We start from the raw sequence: 18,862 nt of genomic DNA on the forward strand, positions 1-18,862 counted from the left end.
GAAAGGCCATCTCCTATAGACTCCATTATATTCAAATAATCCAAATTTTTTAAAATTATTTCCTTTCTCGCTGTAATAATAAAACAGTATCTTGTACTTGATCCCAAATAATATATAATTAATCCTTATTGGAAGCAAAACCAGCCTATTGAGTTTATTTAATGTTTATATGATTTTCTAGTAGACTTAAGGTATGACGATCCAAGTTACAGAAAACTCCAGGCCCTGAGCATTCTGGATAACAGGTCCCTTACCTGTATGGAATATAAACAGTTAAGATACCTACTGCTTAAACCAAACACATGCCTCTTGGGGGGCATAGCCTAAATTATCTTTTTTTTATACAGGTATGGGATTCTTATCTGGAAACCTGTTATCCATAAAGCTCTGAATTACAGAAAGGCCGTCTCCAATAGACTCCATTTTATCCAAATTTATAAAAATGATTTCCTTTTTCTCTGTAATATTAAAACAGTAGCTTGTACTTGATCCAAACCAAGATATAATTAAACCTTACTGGAAGCAAAAGCAGCCTATTGAGTTTATTTAATGTTGACATGATTTTCTGGTAGACAATGTAAGAACATCCAAACTACAGAAAGATCTGTTATCCGGAAAACCCCAGGTCCCGAGCATTCTGGATAACAGGTCTCATACCTGTATTAAAATGTTGGTGTTGATGAGGGTATTGAAAGCTATCTCTGTTTATAGCTCAGGGCCAGGAGAGATACTTTATAGGTGAAAGCTCAGGGTAATATTTTGTACTCTATGTCTTAAAGAGGCAGTATGCCCCCATTTTATGAGACTGGTTCAGTGAATCTGGGCTTGTGCCAAACAAACCATCAGAGAAGCCCTCTGTATAAATAAACCCATTCCTTTCCCCAGCTGCAGCCTGTTATCTTTTTATAAAAAGAGCAGCTCATTATACAAAGGCTTATCAGTGGGCTGCTGGTTTGTTTGGCCTTGCTCTTTGGGATCAGGAAGTAGAATGTGGCTTTAGTTTCCTGAAATTACAAAAAAACATAGGTATTTTCAAATTAAGAAAACAGGCAAAAAGTTACAAGCCTTATTTATTGCTTCAATGTTGGATAAGGGAATACTGTGCCTTTAAATCACAACTACTTATTTGTTCAGTCCTCTGGGTCTCATTTCTACTTATTTTTATATGTTTAATAATTATTGATACTTTCTGGACTGCAGTGATTATTGTGGCAAAAAAAGTCCTTGGAAAAAAATAAGGCTGTGAAATGAATAATTTATTTATTTTAATATTTAAACATTATAGCTTATTCCCTTTGATTGTAAGCTGATGTTTGCAATTCTGGATAAACTGACCTGGGATGGGTTTAGGGCAGAGCAGAGAAGTCCCATGGCCAGACAATCACCATGGCAAAATATTATATTATTTATCATTACACAACTATTATTCAGACTAGAGATATCCAACCTTGAATCCTCATTTAAAATCAAATGTCAGCTCTCGGAGTCTGACCAGCTCTCTATTGTTGCTGATGATACTAAATTGTGCAAAACTTTAAGTTCCATGCAAGATGCTCCCACTAAATGGTAGTGTGTTGGGGGTATCTTTAACTGAGATGGATTTGGGGATTTTGTAGACAACAAGCTGTGTAACTCTAGGCAGTGTCATTTAGTGGCTATTAAAGCAAATTTTGCAATTGGTCTTCATTATTTATTCTTTATAGATTTTGAGTTGTTTGCCTTGCTCTTTTCTAGCTATTTCCAGCATTCAAATGAGGGTCACTAATCATGGCAGGCAAAAAACAATTGCCCTCTGAGGCAACAACTTTATTGTTACTTTTTATTACTTACCTTTCTATTCAGGCCTTCCTTTATTTATTTAGTGTCTTATTCAAACCACTGCCTGGTTGCTAAGGAAAATAGGAACCTAGCAACTAAATAGTTGCTGAAATACATACATACATACATACATACTGGAGAGCTGCCATAAAACCCTCCATATAAATAAATAATGAAAACCAATTGCAAACTGTCTCAGAATATCACAAGTTCATTTTATGGCAAAAATCTTTTTAACCCATGGAATGAAAACATAATTTTGCCTTTTTCTAGGTCCCTGGTAAGGCCTCACCTGGAGTATGCAGTGCAGTTTTAGGCTCCAGTCCTTTAGAGGGATATAAATGAGCTGGAGAGAGTGCTGAGACTAAGTGCAACTAAACTGGTACCTGGGATGGAAGATTTAAATTATGAGGGTAGAATGTCAGAGTTTGGGTTGTTTTTTTTCTAGAGAAAGGGCTATTATCATCTCAAGAGCTAATGTTAGTAAGTACAGGTATGGGACCTGTTATCCAGAATGCTTGGGACCTGGGGTCCTGGAACAGATCTTTCCGTAATTTTCATATCTTCATACATTAAATTTACTAGAAAGCCATGTAAACATTAAATAAACCCAATAGGCTAGTTTTGCTTCCAAAGGATTAATTATATCTTAGCTGGGATCAAGTAGAAGCTACTGTTTTATTATTACAGAGAAATGTTTTTAAAAATTTGGATTATTTGGATATAATGGAGTCTATGTGAGACAGCCTTTCCGTACTTCTGAGCTTTCGAATAACGGGTCCCATACCTGGTATATATAGGTGTTTTTTTTTTTTCAATTATTTGCCTTCTTCTGACTCTTTCCAGCTTTCAAATGGGGGTCACTGACCCCTTCTAAAAAGCAAATGCTCTGCAAGGCTACAAATGTATTGTTATTGCTACTTTTATTCCTCAAAAAATTGCAAACTGGATGCGGAATAAAAAGCTAAATAACTCAAAAACCACAAATAATAAAACAATAAAACCAATAGCAAATTGTTTCAGAATATCACTCTCTACATCATACTACATGTTAATTTAAAGGTGAACAACCCCTTTCATGCTCTAGGAATACACAACCGCACCCATTTTGCCAGAGAACTCGATGGCGCCTGCCCATTGTACTACATCTGCACATGAATGCAAAACAACCCAAACTCTGTTTCATATGAATCTTGTATCTTCTTGGCACTTGCAATATTGTTTTCTACCTCTTTGCCAAAGATTCTAAGAAAATCCCATGTTTTATTCATAAGGCATTCTTAGACTAAGTTCTACAGCGAAAGATCCAGGAAAATAACCTAAACATAACGAGAACCTCTGGAGAATATATTTAAAAACAAAGCAGTACAAAAAAACACCCAAGGGTAACTAATTCAGCTGTAGTTTTTATTTCTAGATTACACTGTTAACACTGCAAATCATTTACTCTACCATGTAAAATCTCATTCATAACCCAACAAATGTATTTTTTAGTTGTAAAGCAGCCATTGTAGGCAGCCATTTCAGGTCATTTTGCCTGGTCATTTTTAGGATGGAACTGCTTTCTGGCAGGCTTTTGTTTCGCCTACTCAATGTAACTTTGACCGGCGCATGCGCAGTAGGATCGTTTCGCCGGTACGATCTACTGCGCATGCGCGTGACTTTTGGCGCATGCGCAGTAGATCCGTACCGGCGAAATGCTCCTACTGCGCATGCGCCAAAACGCCGGTCAAAGGAGGAAGAAGATCGCGTGGAAGAAGAGGTCGCCTGTGAACTCCCTGGACTGGACCTGCGCAGAAGGGTAAGTAACAAGTTAGGGGCAATTGCCCAGCGGGAGGGGTAAGCCAGGGGGGAGGAGGGAGGGGGGCAATACACGGGAGGGGGGAGGGGGGTTAGCGCCGACGAGGTTTCCTTCCCCTTTAAGGCAGGCAGATCCAAATTATGAAAAGATCTGTTCTCCAGAAATCCCCAGGTCCCGAGCATTCTGGATAACAGGTCCCATACCTCTAGTACAATTTCTGACTGGTTAGGCAAAGCAGTTATAGACTATACAAAAAAACTTACAAAGCAACCCAGTTTAAATAGTGCCAGACCCCCATTGCAATGGCAATTCTCTCCTGATTCACCATACATGGAGCAGGATGGCAGCTCTCTAACGTTCAGCTTCTTTCACACCACTGAACGATGTTGGAGATTATGTGCTTGTGTGTGACATTTGTGTGGGCAGATATTGGTTTCCAATGCTCAGAAGACTTTCCATCAATGCCTGGAGATCAGCAGTATTGTCTATACCGACAGCATTCAAGTTGTTGTGATAAAGAATAGCCTTTATTAAATTGTTAGCTGAAGACTTTGAGGCTAAAGCAAATCAGTCGTTCCTTGTAAATATAATTTCCCTGCGCTCTGTGCATTGACCTTAGCAATGAGATAAAAGCTGTTTTACCTTCCTACCGCCTGCAAATTTGATTTTCTCTTACTGACAACGCGGTGGATTTCTTTTCTTTAATGCTCTACGAGCAAAATGGTTGAGTGTCACCGGTTTTAATGACAATGTTTTATTGGCATTCCAGTCAATCAGAGCCGACGAGCTTTCGAACGATATCTCCGCCCTTTGTTAGGGCTTAATCAATACTCTTATTATGTTTCTGGAGACTTGATGAATGGAGAAAATACCTAACTAAGCTGGTCTGCTATAATTAACTGTTAGGCCACTAAACAAAAAAGAAATATTAACTGCTGCGATACTCACTGTCATTTGCTACCTTATGGGAGAATATGGCCAAAGAGAAGCTGTGTTGAATCCTAAGCTCTATATCAGGGGTCCCCAAACCTTTTTTTTACCCAGAAACAACACTCAAACTGTTGGGGAGCCACACAAACAAGACAATCTTCCTTGGCATACCAAATAAGGGTTGTGATAGGCTAATTGACAGCCTCATGGGGACTGCTAGCCTGCAGGAGGCTCTGTTGGATCAAGGCTCCAAAACTTGAATTTAAGTCAGGACTTTCAAAATGGGCACTTACTGTGAGGCCCCTGACAACAATGGGACTATAGAGTAAGCCACTGGTTGGGGATCACTGTTCTACATCAAAATCCAACCATATCTGGCCTTGTATATTTAAAAAGAAAAATAAAGGGCCTACAGTACCCAAACACGGGTTCCCAAAATCCAAGCTAAGGGAGAGTGCTATACGGAGACCTCTGTTACAAACAGTAGGGGAGGTGACAACTATTCAGCAAGTTGTTATGGTCATTTATACAGATATATTTATCTCAAATATTTATACAGTAATGGTCCCCATAGACGCAAAGATCTTTCGCTGGTGAATGATCGATTTCAGTGCAGTCCGACCAATCCGTCAAATTATCGCGAGGTTAGTGGGAATCGAACGATCGTGCATGTACGATTTTTCGTCCGACATCTGTCAGAAAATTGATCGGCCAGGTTTAAAAAATGTATTGGTCCCAGTGCAATCTATCGATGTTTGCAGGGCCAAGCATGCAGCTACCCTTCAGTTTTCCTGGCAATGGTCTTTTTATTTGATGGACCAATTGTACCTTTAAACCATCGTTTTGAGATAATCATGGTCTCACGATAACGTCAAGATCTTTTAAAAATCTTTGCATCTATGGCCAGTTTGGGATCCATTATCCAGAAAGCTTCAAATAACAGAAAGGCTATCACCCATAGACTCCATTTTATCCACATAATCCAATTTTTCCCCCCTTTTTCACTGTAATAATAAAACAGTACCCTGTACTTGATCCCAACTACGATGTAATGAATCCTTGTTGGAAGCAAAATCATCTTATTGGGATTATTTAATGTTTACAAGATTTTCTAGTAGACTTAAGGTATGAAAATATCCATCATGCAGAAAACCCCAGGTCCCAAACATTATGGAATCAGGTCCCATACCTGTAGTAGATGTAAAATATGAATCTCAGTTCTCACATTTATTGCATGGAGTAGCAGTTCCATTCTGATGTTGAATGCTCAGGGAAAGCAGTGCCCTGTTACTCAACGAACAAGAGCTGGAGTGTTTTGGGATGCTAATGTCCCAATGAAACAAGACCAGAGATGCATTAACGGTTTCATGAGCATTGGAGTATTATAAAATACCACCTGCCATGGACATCAACTTCCCTGATATTGACCAACTAAAGGGTTCTTGAGTAGTGCCTGACCATATTTCCCCCCACCATCACCAAATACCAACTGATAGAATTTCTCAAGGAATAATGGTCACATCCCACTCAAAAACTTTGGTTGTTGATAATGTGTGACTGATCTTGGGCCCTTTACCAGTTGTCAGCATGGGAAAATATTCTGTTCTCTAGGAACCAATGGCATTTGGCAATGGATGTCTCTCTGGCAGTTTCCCAGCTGCCCCTAGTCATGTGACTTGTGCTCTGATAAGCTTCAGTAACTCTTTACTGCTGTAACTGCAAGTTGGAGTGATATCACCCTCCCTTTCCCCCCCAGCAGCCTAACAACAGAACAATTGGAAGGTAACCAGATAACATAAGATAACAGCTGCCTGGTAGATCTAAGAACAGCACTCAATAGTAGAATCCAGGTCCCACTGAGACACATTCAGTTACATTGAGTAGGAGAAACAACAGCTTGACAGAAAGCAGTTCCATCCTAAAGTGCTGGCTCTTTCTGAAAGCACATGACCAGGCAAAATGACCTGAGAAGGCTGCCTACACACTAGAGTTACCACCTTTTCTGGAAAAAAATACCGGCCTTTCTTTATAATTATCTTTTTTCCCTATTAATACCATTGGGATCAACCATCATTTTTTACCGACCAGGTCGGTAAAATACTGCCCAGGTGGCAACCCTACTACACACCAATATTACAGCTAAAAAAATACAATTGCTGGTTCAGAAATACAATTTTATATTGTAGAGTGAATTATTTCCAGTGTAAACAGTGTAATTTAGAAATAAAAACTACACCATAAAAATCATGACATAGTCCCTTTAAGTGTCTTGTAGTACCACATTTCACCTGTTGCTGGCGGCAAATCTCTTCTATAATGAACAGCAATAATAACCGAACAAAGAGTTCCGAAATGGCAGATTCCACTTTTTTTTTATTATCCCTTCAACACATTTGTTTTCAGGGAAAGTTTCAGAAGACGGTGCATCCTCACGGGCTCGTTCCCTACCTCCTTGGAATAGGTCTGCCTTTGGATATCATTTGGTTTCCTTTTATTGTTCCCCAATTCTGTAGACTAGGTCGGCACTTTATAAATAACAATAACATTTCGGAATGAGTTGGTGTTTCCGCGCAGCTTTCACAGAGGAAAATAAAATCTTTTTTAAAGTGTTTCAATAACTCTGCTTGTCTTCTCTTGAAAAGGAGAATCCTCTATAGGCAGAGATGTCATCCTAATCATATAACAGCAAAGTATCTATCTTAAATGATTCTTCTGCCGAGCAGACAATACACCTGAGAACAATACCTTACAAGTAAATATATTTGACTCCAAGTGATACAAATATTTTGCTGAGCTCTCAGCACTCAGGCAACAAAGCGGTTTCTTACATATTTCAACTTAAAAAGGAGCATCTGTTCAGTTCTCCGAAATTTCCATTGATCTGCACAAATTCTATCCATATTCAAAGAAGAAAACATGAAATTGAATGTTTATTTTATAATGTTTTGGTCTAGAACCATAGATGGGGCAAGATTGTTTTTGACTCAGTTACTGAAATTGTGCACCGCTGAAACCACTTGATTCCTGCAACCCTCCTTACAGCAGCTACTGGCTCTGCTCTCTGTTTACCCTCCTAACTCAACTTCTGATCCACATCCAGCTCAAAGGCAAAAAAGTAGTCTTGCCCAGAATTATTTGGAATCACTAAGATGGAAAGACTGCCCATGCCACCGCTTGGAGTATTTGCCCCCTCCCCCATTACCAACCGTCACCTCTGAATGCCGGCACCCAGTGGGTAAGGTGCAAGTGGCCGAGGGTTGCTCAACTACAGCATGGGATGTGGTCAACATGCAACATGGCAGGAGAAGTGATAAAAAAAACTGGTATGGAGCCAAGATTTTAAAGCTGGCACTACCAATTAGTGTGGGAGTGACAAGAGAAAAAGGGACACATCAGGGAGGGATACTTTGGACCAGGATTGATAAAAGAAGAGAATGGAAGACAGAGCAGAGAAATAAAACATGGTCATCTTTAAGTTAACTTTTAGGGTCAGATTTATCAAGGGTCGAATTGAAGATTGAATTGAAGATTGAAGTAAAAAAAAAAAACAACTAAAATTTCGAGCTATTTTTGTTTACTTCGACTAGGGAATAGTCCAACTTTGATTCAGATTTAAAAAAAATTGGAAAATTTGAATATCGAAATTTATAATAATTATGTACTGTCTCTTTAAAAATTCAACGTCGACCATTCGCCATCTAAAACCTACTGAATTGCTGTTTTAGCCTATGGGGGACTTCCTTTTTTTTGAAAATACTTTGAATCGAATTCGATCTTACTTCGATTTGAACGATCAAATACAGCCTATTCACCCACAAAAAAAAAACTTTTTTTAAATTTTTTTTTTTAATAAATTTCGGTGGGACTTCAAAAAAACTCACATTCGACCCTTGATAAATCTGCCCCTTAGTATGTTATAGAATGACCAAATCTAAGCAACTTCCAATTGGAAGGTTTTTTTTAATTATTTGCCTTTTTCTTCTGACCCCATTAAAAAACAAATGCTGTGTAAGGCTACAAATGTATTGTTATTTCTCCTTTTTATTATTCATTTTTCTATTCAGGCCTCTCCTATTCATATCCCAGTCTCTTCTTCAAATAAGCACATAGTTGCTAGAGTAATTTGGACCCTAGCAACCAGATTGCTGAAAATGCAAACTGGAGAGCTGCTGAATTAAAATCTAAATAACACAAACCATAATAAAAAATGAAAGTCAATTGCAAATTGTCTTTGAACAGAACTCGCTACATCATACTCAGAGTTAACTGAACAACTCCTTTAAGCGAATGGTATATGGAAAAGAGACTGAAGAGAATGCCATATGGGAAGTGGATGAATGGTGAGAAGAACAGGACACGGGGGAAAGGGCAGAAGTTTATGAAAGTGGTACATGAAAAAAGCAATGTCATGCAGACAGACAGGTGTAAAACTAGAAAGAATGTTACAAAGGAAAGACTCTAGTTAGATAGGATAACTAGTGATGGGTGAATAAATTCGCCAGGCGCAAATTTCCACGATTCGACACCGGAGAATAAATTCACGAAACTAGCACGTAAATTCACCAGGCAAAAATTAGTTGGCGTCAACATTATTTGAACGCCCATTGACTTTAACGCCAGCGTCAAAATTGATGCGGGCACCAAAATTTACGTTCCTCGAAATTTTTGCTGATTCACGAATTTTCCAGGAAATTCGCGAATTTGTTGGCGAAGTACAAATTCGTCCATCACTAATGGAAATGGGAAAAAAGGGGAATCTTTGCAATGGAGAAAAGAGCAGTGATAATGGTAGAACAAACTGGAGAGCTGCTGAATAAATAGCTAAATAACTCAAAAAGCACAAATAATAAAAACCAACTGCAGTTTGCCAGAATATCACTCTCTACATCAGGGATCCCCAACCTTTTGCATCCGTGAGCAACATTCAGAAGTAAAACTAGTTGAAGAGCAACACAAGCATGAAAAATGTTCTTGGGGTGCCAAATAAGTGCTGTGATTGGCCATTTGGTAGCCCCTATGTGGACTGGCAGCCTACAGGAGGCTCTGTTTGGCAGTACCCCTGTTGTTTTATACAACCAAAACTTGCTTTCAAGCCTGGAATTCCAAAATAAGCTCCTGTTTTGAGGCCACTGGGAGCAACATCCAAGGGGTTGGAGAGCAACATGTTGCTCACGAGCTACCGGTTGGGGATCACTGGTCTACATCATATTAAAAGTTAACGGTGAACAACAACTTTAAAGGGGTGGTTCATCTTTAATATAACTTTTGCATGTTATAGAATGGTGAATTCTAAGCAACTTTTCATTCGTTCTTTTTTCTTTTTTATCGTTTTTGAATAATTTGCTTTTTTCTTATGACTCTTTCCAACTTTCAAAGAGAGGTCACTCACCCCTATTCTCTAAAAAAAACAACTGTAAAACTACAGATTTATTGTTATTGGTACTTTTTATAACTCATCTTTCTATTCAGGCCTCTCCTATTTATATTTCAGTCTCTTATTCAAATCAGTGCATGGTTGCTAGGGGAATTTGGACACTAGCTTCCAGATTGCTGACATTGCAAATTGGAGAGTTGGTAAATAAAAAGGTAAATAACCCAAAATACACAGATAATAAAAAAAAGAAAACCAATTGCAAATTGTCTCAGAATATCCCTCTCTACATCAGGGATCCCCAACCTTTTGAACCCGTGAGCAACATTCAGAAGTAAAAGGAGTTGGAGAGCAACATGTTGCTTACGAGCTACTGGTTGGGGATCACTGCTCTACATCATACTAAAAGTTATTTTAAAGGTCAACAACCGACGTAACCCTGGTCAACTTTTGTCCTGTACACCTTATGTTTTTACAAGAAATAATGTGACATTTCTGTATTATTTTATATATCTACCAGACTCCCTGCTCACTTGCCTTAGGTTGTTTTTTTTAGGAGAGACAACTGAATGACTTCAGCTGCAGATCTTACTTGTCATCAGTGTCTCCATTACTGGCAGATATCCTTATTGTTAAGTTGGCCCATATTATGTTAAGCTGCCCGTGTTCTGATACTTTATCATAGTATTCCTCCTTTCAGTAATGTACACATTATTATCCAGTACCAAGCGGTCTGTCAGACTTAAGCTACAATATATTCTATACACAAGGTATATTTGCTGTCATCTTACTGTAATATAAAATGATAGACATGAGGACAACCAGTGCCCAGTTACTTGTAAGATCAGGGGTAAATTGATTTTTCTTACTATCCTCCCTGTCAGGATCATTTGCTGTTCATTGTACACAACAACAGGTTTCATCTATATATATATATATATATATATATATATATATATATATATATATACATACATATATATACATATATATATATATATATATATATATACATATATACATATATATATATACATATATATATATATATATATATATATATACACATACACATATACATATAAACAGTTTATGCTATAATATAAATATGTTACTCGTGTTTCTGCAGATCTCTACGTGACATTAGGAATAAAACAAAGATATTTATATGATTGGCCAGCTCATTTAATAAACTTGATGTTGTAAAACCTGCAAATAACCTAATCAACTTCTAATTAAAAAATGATGGGCTTCCAGTAAAATTGGCACTTTTATCAGCACTAAGCTGCCATTATACAGTGTACAAGCAGCATTAAAGTCTTAAAGCTTTCCGTGTAAATGTGTTATATCTTAGTATCAGTGGGTTCCAACCAAACCTTTTTTTCACCAGTGAAAACAGGAGCAATGACACTCTTCCATATGGAAATAACAACAACCGAGTACAGGTATAGGACCTGTTTTCCAGAATACCCGGGACCTGGGGTTTCCCAGATAAGGGATCTGTCTGTAATTTGGATCTCCTTAAGTCTACTAAAAATCATGTCAACATTAATTGAACCCAATTTTTTGCCTCCAATAAGGATTAATTTTATCTTAGTTGGGATCAAGTACAAGCTACTGTTTTATTATTAAAGAGAAAAGTAAAATCATTTTTTAAAAAATGTTTTGATTATTATGGAGTCTATGGGAGATGGCCTTACCGTACTTTGGAGCTTTCTGGATAATGGGTTCCGGGAAAACAGATCCCATAACTGTATACTGAATGATGTGCAGATTAGGAAAAGCACAATATCATGCATTTTACATTTTAAAAAATCTCCTTACTGTTGTTGAAACCTTTATTGTCCAGAAAATCCAGAAATGTCACTGAAAGGAAACGCGAAAAATATCTGGAAAAGGAGGTAAAGAAAAAAAAATGCATAGGTTATAAACAATATCAGAAAACCATAAGAAATAGAAGAAATACGGTATAATTTATACTAGGGATGCACCGAATCCACTATTTTGGATTCGGCTGAACCCCCAAATCATTTGTGAAAGATGCGGCCGAATACCGTACCAATTCCAAATCAGGGGGTGGGAAGAGGAAAACATTTTTTACTTCCTTGTTTTGTAACAAAAAGTCACGCAATTACCCTCCCCATTCCTAATTTGCATATGCAAATTAGGATTTGGTTTGGCCGGGCAGAAGGATTCGCTGAATCCAAATCCTGCTGAAAAAGGTCGAATCCCGAACCGAAACCTGGATTCGTTGCATCCCTAATTTATACCTGCAAGTGCAGTTGTGGCCCCACAAATTTACTGTTGTTTATTAAACTCCATTTATTATGTTTCTTGTGTCAAAAAAAAGGCGATTGCACTTGGAATTGCACTTGCAATCATAAGTGATCCATGGGGGGAGTTCTTCCACCGTTATAAACAACTTTTTCTGGCATTGGGACTCATTACTATCACTGAGCAAAGTCATACCTCCCAACATTTTGGAAGTAAAAAGAGGGACAAAAATTTTTTTCCCGCAGGTAGTACAGCAATTTTTGACCACACCCCTTTCTGTGGCCACACCCCCTAATTACCATGTTTGTTTTACAAAATTTGGCAGGTAATGAAAGTTTGAAAATATTTCTCCTAATTTAAACTGTTTTTGTGTCTCAAAATTGTTACAAAGTATCTTTTTTGCACCTGTTAGCTGTTCTGGGCTCTCTGCTTAAAGCCAATTAAGTGAGAAACTTTGTTTCTTTTTCTGGCTGTTCAGTGCAGAGAAAAGAGGGACTTTCCAGTACAAATGAGGGACTGTGGGTTGAGCTGTCAAAAGAGGGACTGTCCCTCCGAAAAAGGGACAGTTGGGAGGTATGAGCAAAGTTATTCCAGTGCAGTGACCCTTGCTGATTGGTTGCTAATGGTTACTACACTGTAGCCAAGATAGTGAAGGAGTCATAACAGTTTTCATTTTCAATTGTCTACAAACAGGGGCCTCATTGAAATGTCTATACAAACTAGCAAGTAAGAGTCCTGCAGCGCAAAAAAAGCAAGAACCCTGCGGAATGAGGGGAGAATTTTCAGGTGCGGGTACAGCCGCGGGTCGCGTGTTGCGTGTATCTAAATTTCTTATCTTATGTAATATTGCCTATATTTTACTCCTTTTAAAGTTTTACAAAACGTGTTTCTGTCCCCGCCCACTTTTGATGACGTCACTTCCGGTTTGCAGCACAATCACTTCCTGTTTGATGGTGGTCGGCGAATTGCGGGTCGGGTTGAGGATAAGGCAGTCTGGTAGCGGATCAAAGTGAAAAAATATGCAGGTTGCGGTTCGGGTCGTAGGCTGCTGGTTCGGGTCTTAGAAATCGGTTGCGCATAGGACTCTACTAGCAAGCTCTTATGATGGGTACGGGTGATACGGATAGCAGGATAATTCAGTTTACTTCTGAACACTTGAAAGGATGATATACATTCTACAAGGACGCAGCTAAAAGTTACTGGACTTATTGTCCTGGTGGCGTCTGGGCAATTTCCTCTTTTAACCATTTTTTAACATCTGTGGCTTTGGAGTATAAGGGGCAAGAACACATTTCAGGGAGTCCTTCCCTGAGTGAAGCAAATGCAGCCCATGCATAGGAGACGCTGGCTTTAATCGGCTTTCCTTCATCAGATTGGCTACAACTTGAGTACTGAGCCAATATGTTCTCTTTTCTCAGTCAACATCTACCCAATCACTTTCAGACATCATTCAGTCTGGACAATAGTCGAATATGCAGTCAGTGGCATAACTAGATGTTACTGGGCCCCAAGCAAATTAATATTGTGGCCCCAACATATTCAGAGGGTGTCCTGTTTTACTAATATATATTAAAATTGCTCATTAATTAGGGCCTCATGGTCTGCTTCCTCCGTAGTTACGGCCCTGTATGCAATTCCTGAACCTCAACTCTTGGGTCATCCTAATTTTGCCCAGAAAATTCAAGCTGAGCAAGGATCCACTTGCTTGGAACAACATCTAAATTCTGGATAAGGGATCTTTCCGTAATTTGGATCTTCATAACTTAAAGGGGTAGTTCACCTTTGAGATAACTTTTAGTATGATGTAGAGATGTTTAATTTTTTATTTCTGTTTTTTGAGTTATTTAGCTTTTTATTCAGCAGCTCTTCAGTTTGCATTCTAAGCAATCTGGTTGCTAGGGTGCAAATTCCCCTAGCAACCGTGCACTGATTTGAATAAGAGACTGGAATATGAATAGGAGAGGAGCTGAATAGAAAGATCAGGACTATAAAGTAGCAATAAAAATACATTGTAGCCTTACAGAGCATTTGTTTTTTATAAGGGAGTCAGCGAAGCCCATTTGAAAGCTACAAAGAGTCAGAAAAATCAGACAAATAACTATATAACTATAAAAAAATAAATAATGAAATCCAATTGAAAAGTTGCTTAGAATTGGCCATTCTATGACATTAAAAGTTGCCTTAAAGGTGAACCACAACTTTAAGTTTAAAAATTCATTTAAACATTAGATTCCAATAGGATTGTTTGCCTCCAATAAGGATTCCATATATTTTAGGATCAAATTTAGAATTTATGTGAATTTTTTTATTGTAATAAACTTGAATATACTTACAACTCGAATGGGAGGTTATTTATTAAAAAACTCGAACATTGAATAGTCCCGACCTGAAAATTCTAATTGAATTTGAATATAGTTTTGACTAGAATGTCAGGAAGGCAATTAACATATTCAAATGGTTCAACAGACCTCACCATTTATTTGTAAATGAACTCGGCAGGTTTTAGGTGGCGAATATTTAAGTTAGAACTGTTTCCATTGTCGAGCTGTGTTAAATCTCACATTCAAATTTACATTGAGTTGGTGCTTTTAAATTAGAATTTGTGAGTTTTGACACACAAAAAAAAATAGAAAATCAAATTTACCATTCGAACCTTTATAAATCTGCCCCTTAATTCTGTTATAAACTCCCACAAGTAATTTTATGTAATCAAGTATGGGAAAAATGCATTTTTTTTTGATCTTTAGCCAACCTGTCCATATATTCTGCACCTTGTTCAAGGCATGTGCTCATCATATATTAGTTGGTATTGATGGCAGGGAAATAAAGTTGATTTAATATTTAGTAATTATTTTTAAAAATAGATTCAATTAAGGTTCTGGCAAGCCATAGTCAGCCATAAGGCAACACATCAGTAAGCAGAGATTAATATGAGTGTGAAACACAGGTATGGAGTTGCACTCTCTCTTTAAGAGTTATAAAAGCAGCTCTGCAAGTGTTAGCTTGGGTGAAGCATGTGTCCTGCCTTTGAATGCTTCACCCGAGCTGACCTTAGATAATCTATTGCTATACTCTGGCTGTAATAAAATGCATCCCCTTCATGTTTCCAGCAAGGCTGTGCAGCCAAAACCACATCTAAGGACGTACAGTATCCTCTGCTTTCTCAGCTACAGCGAGGGACAATTTTTAATTCACGGCAAGGGAAAAACACACTGAAATCCATTCCTATAGTAGCCACAAGTTGCCTTAATGGTTAAGAGTACATTTAAAGGGAGAAGCATGTATTACATTTTCTGTACTCGGTGAAGGAAGACATGCTACTGTAGATCATGGTTTATCATATCTCTGTTGGAGACAGAGAGGGATAATTTACTAATGTCCTGGATAGAAGTGCAAGAGCTTCATCTGTGAATAATGTGCCGCAGAATGTTCTTGCACAGAGCATCTGAACCAGGGCCAATGGCTGTGCATCCCAGGTGTTTTGTGAAGGGCTCTCCTGCAGCTTCTGCTCCTGAAGTTAAATGACTCAGCAGCTAGGGAGGGAGGGCTCATTCATTTTCTTGTGTCCCTGTATTGCAATTTATCAGGGCCCACGCTACATAATCGTACAGGAAGGGGGTGCTGGAGAGTGCTAACAGAAGTCAGGAGCTGAAGTCAAGCCGAAAATGCAGAGAAAATACCTTACACTGTGTTCTGGAGGGATTATACATGAAATTGCCTCTGTGCCATCCTGCAATAAGTTCTCGTGGTATTATACATGAAATTGTCACTGGGCCATCCTGAGTTCTGGGGATATTATACATTAAATTGCCACTGTGCCATCCTGCAATGAGTTTAGGGGGAACGTTACACAGTAAAAGGTAGGGCTTGCCCTGCAACTACACTCCTTGTGTGCCAGTGTGTATCCTCTACTGGGCACCAAGCTTATAAGATTATTTGAAGAAGGGTGTGCGAACACTTATCTATTAAGTGGTTTGTTGGGGGCTTGTCTCCCAAAGCAGGCATGTCTACCCAAATTTGCCGCGGCGTGATGCCTTTCTTCACTCTGTCCACTAAATTTTACTCTGAAAATCTGGTCACCTGAGGCTATAAACTCTTGCGTGTGTCCAGTTGGCCATGCCTGTGCCCAACCTGGAACCGCTGATTTACAACCTGACCCGGACCAGTGACCCACTAAACCCCCTACTAATTCTCTGCTACCCAACCATACCCAAGCTAACTGTGCCATTAACCCGACCCAGGGGACCCATGAAGCCAGAAGAGTCACTGGTGGGCAGAAGTGATGTCACCTTGGAGCAGGATCAGTCAGGTCAGCGGGAGAAATAACTTTTAACTTGGGGAGGTGAGGGGTAATGCAACTGACACATGTACCCAGACAGGGTACCTAGGGAACACCCGCTTGGTAATGGAATCAAGGACTTTCTGCCTGAAACCTGAACACTTTGAGGGTATTTCTATGGTAACCGATCCTATGCAGGACTCTACCATGCAACCTGTTTGATAAATCTATAGGTGGCCATACACGGAGAGATCCACTCATTTGGCGATCCGAACTTTCGGCCAGATCTCAATCGGGGAAGTCCGTCGGGGGGCCCAATACACGGGCCAATAAGCTGCCGACTTGGTCTGTCGGCAGCTTTTATCGGCCGTGTATGGCCACCTTATTGAACAGGCCATCAACGAAGGCCCATACATGGGCAGATTAAGCTGCTGACTCCACCTGAAGGGCCCACATCTCAAATCTGCCAGTGTATGGCCAACTTTGGTCCCTATTTTTACTCTTCTTTAGATTGGCCAGACCTCCTCTGACAGTGTCTCCAAAATGTACCACTACCCATAGGCCACATACCTCCAATTCTATGGAGGGTTTTGGAAGGGGATAAGGAAGATAATGGGAAAGGGGAAGTGAAAAGTGTCCTGGCACAGAATCTGCTGGCAGAGCTACGCACACATTTTAGACTTTGTAAGGACTGGAACAGGGATATAAAAATAAACTGAAAATTGTTATTCAACAAACTCAGGGGCAATATGGAAGTAGATGTTTAGCAGCCCTTTAAAATTAGCCGTCTACTTTCTTCAGAACTTGTATCCAGCATTACAACACTTTTTTAAATTAAAAAATGGGATCATAGGCTGTATAATACCCGAGGGGGGAGCAGTCAACAATAAATCAAGCCTTTTTATATAGTGAAGCCCTTACGCACATAAAGAAATGGCACCCAGAATCGTACATGACAAATCACTTTGCCTTTAATAATGCAATATGATTTCTGTGTGATAAGTTACATTTAAGGTTGCCTCTTTCTACGCAGGTAAGTGAAACAGAAAGGGAGCAAAAATCGATACTTTATTATATTTACTGTGGCTAGAAAGAATTCATGATTTACTGCTTAATCTCAGCAAACGTTTTGTGGCGTTGCCGCCAGCATGGGCCACTGCTAGCAAGTTTGCCGTTATTGTGTTTTTTGTGTGTTTTTATTTTTTTATATGTTTCTGGTGAAAATCTTCCATTTGTCAATTTGTTCTGATAAAATTCCATCTGAGCTTCTGGGAGTATTAATAACTTCTAGCTCTCTGGTTGTCTCATTCTGGGTTATACTTTTTCATAAAGATGCCGCAGACTATTAAACTATTAAACTGTTATATAACTATTAATAGCTCATTTATTTATATATTGTGCTATGACATACAAGGTTTTTGGGACAAAGTGAATAAGGCCTAACCTTGCTCGGTGAGGGGTCTCTTATAGAAACACCGGGTAGCAGTATTTCTGTAGCACCAACATGTTACTAGTTAATTTCTGACTTAAGAGATTTATCATAATACAGGTATGGGATCCATTATCCGGAAACCCGTTATTAAGAGGGATAATGGCCGTCTCCTATAGACTGCATTTTATACAAATAATCCAAATTTTTAAAAATGATTTTCTTTTAAAATTTAATTAAACCTTATTGGGAGCCAAACCAGCCTATTGTGTTTATTTAATGTTTAAATGATTTTCTAGTAGACCTAAGGTGTGAAGATCCAAATTACGGAAAGATCCATTATCCGGAAAATCCCAGGTCCCTAGCATTCTGGATAACAGGTCCCATACCTGTACAGGTATAGGATCCATTATCCGGAAACCTGTTATCCAGAAAGCTCCAAATTACGGAAAGGCCGTCTCCCACAGACTCCAGTTTATCCAAATAATCCAATTTAAAAAAAAAAAAATAATTATATAAAACAATGATAAATAATAAAACAGTACCTTGTACTTGATGCAAACTAAGCAAAACCAGCCTATTTGGTTTATTTAATGTTGAAAGGAGAAGGAAAGCTACGGAGGGATTTTATTGCCAATAGATTAGCTGCAATAGTGCAAGCTAGAATGCTATATTTATTCTGTAGAATGTTTTACCATACCTGAGTAAAAAGCTCTAGAAACTCTCTGTTTGTTTAGGATAGGAGCTGCAGTATTAACGTGGTGTGACATCACTTCCTGTCTTAGTCTCTCCCTGCTCTGGGCTCAGATTACAGTAGAGAAGGGAGGGGCAGGGGGAAGAGGAGCAAACTGAGCATGCTCACGCCCAGGGCAATGAGGTTTAAGCTGAAGGCAGGAAGTCTGATACAGAAGCCCATGTGTACACAATAGAAGGAAAGAAATGCAGTGTTTCGTTTGACAG

General features: G+C 38.8%; 1 protein-coding gene across 6 annotated transcripts in view; it reads right to left on the minus strand.

The window, feature by feature from the left end:
• The window catches only part of LOC108713861 (tetraspanin-4), a 374,746-nt gene that overhangs the window by 269,684 nt on the left and 86,200 nt on the right, over window positions 1–18,862 (minus strand). For 5 of the 6 annotated variants that reach the window (XM_041589965.1, XM_018257529.2, XM_041589968.1 and 2 more), the window contains one exon: window positions 11,745–11,809. The exons of the other annotated variant lie outside the window; for it this stretch is intronic. The gene's annotated coding sequence lies outside the window, so the exon portion shown is untranslated. The remainder of the gene's footprint in view (window positions 1–11,744; window positions 11,810–18,862) is intronic. 6 annotated transcript variants of the gene reach the window in all.

This window comes from Xenopus laevis, chromosome 4L, assembly GCF_017654675.1.
Source record: "Xenopus laevis strain J_2021 chromosome 4L, Xenopus_laevis_v10.1, whole genome shotgun sequence".
Taxonomy (NCBI): Eukaryota; Metazoa; Chordata; class Amphibia; order Anura; family Pipidae; genus Xenopus; species Xenopus laevis.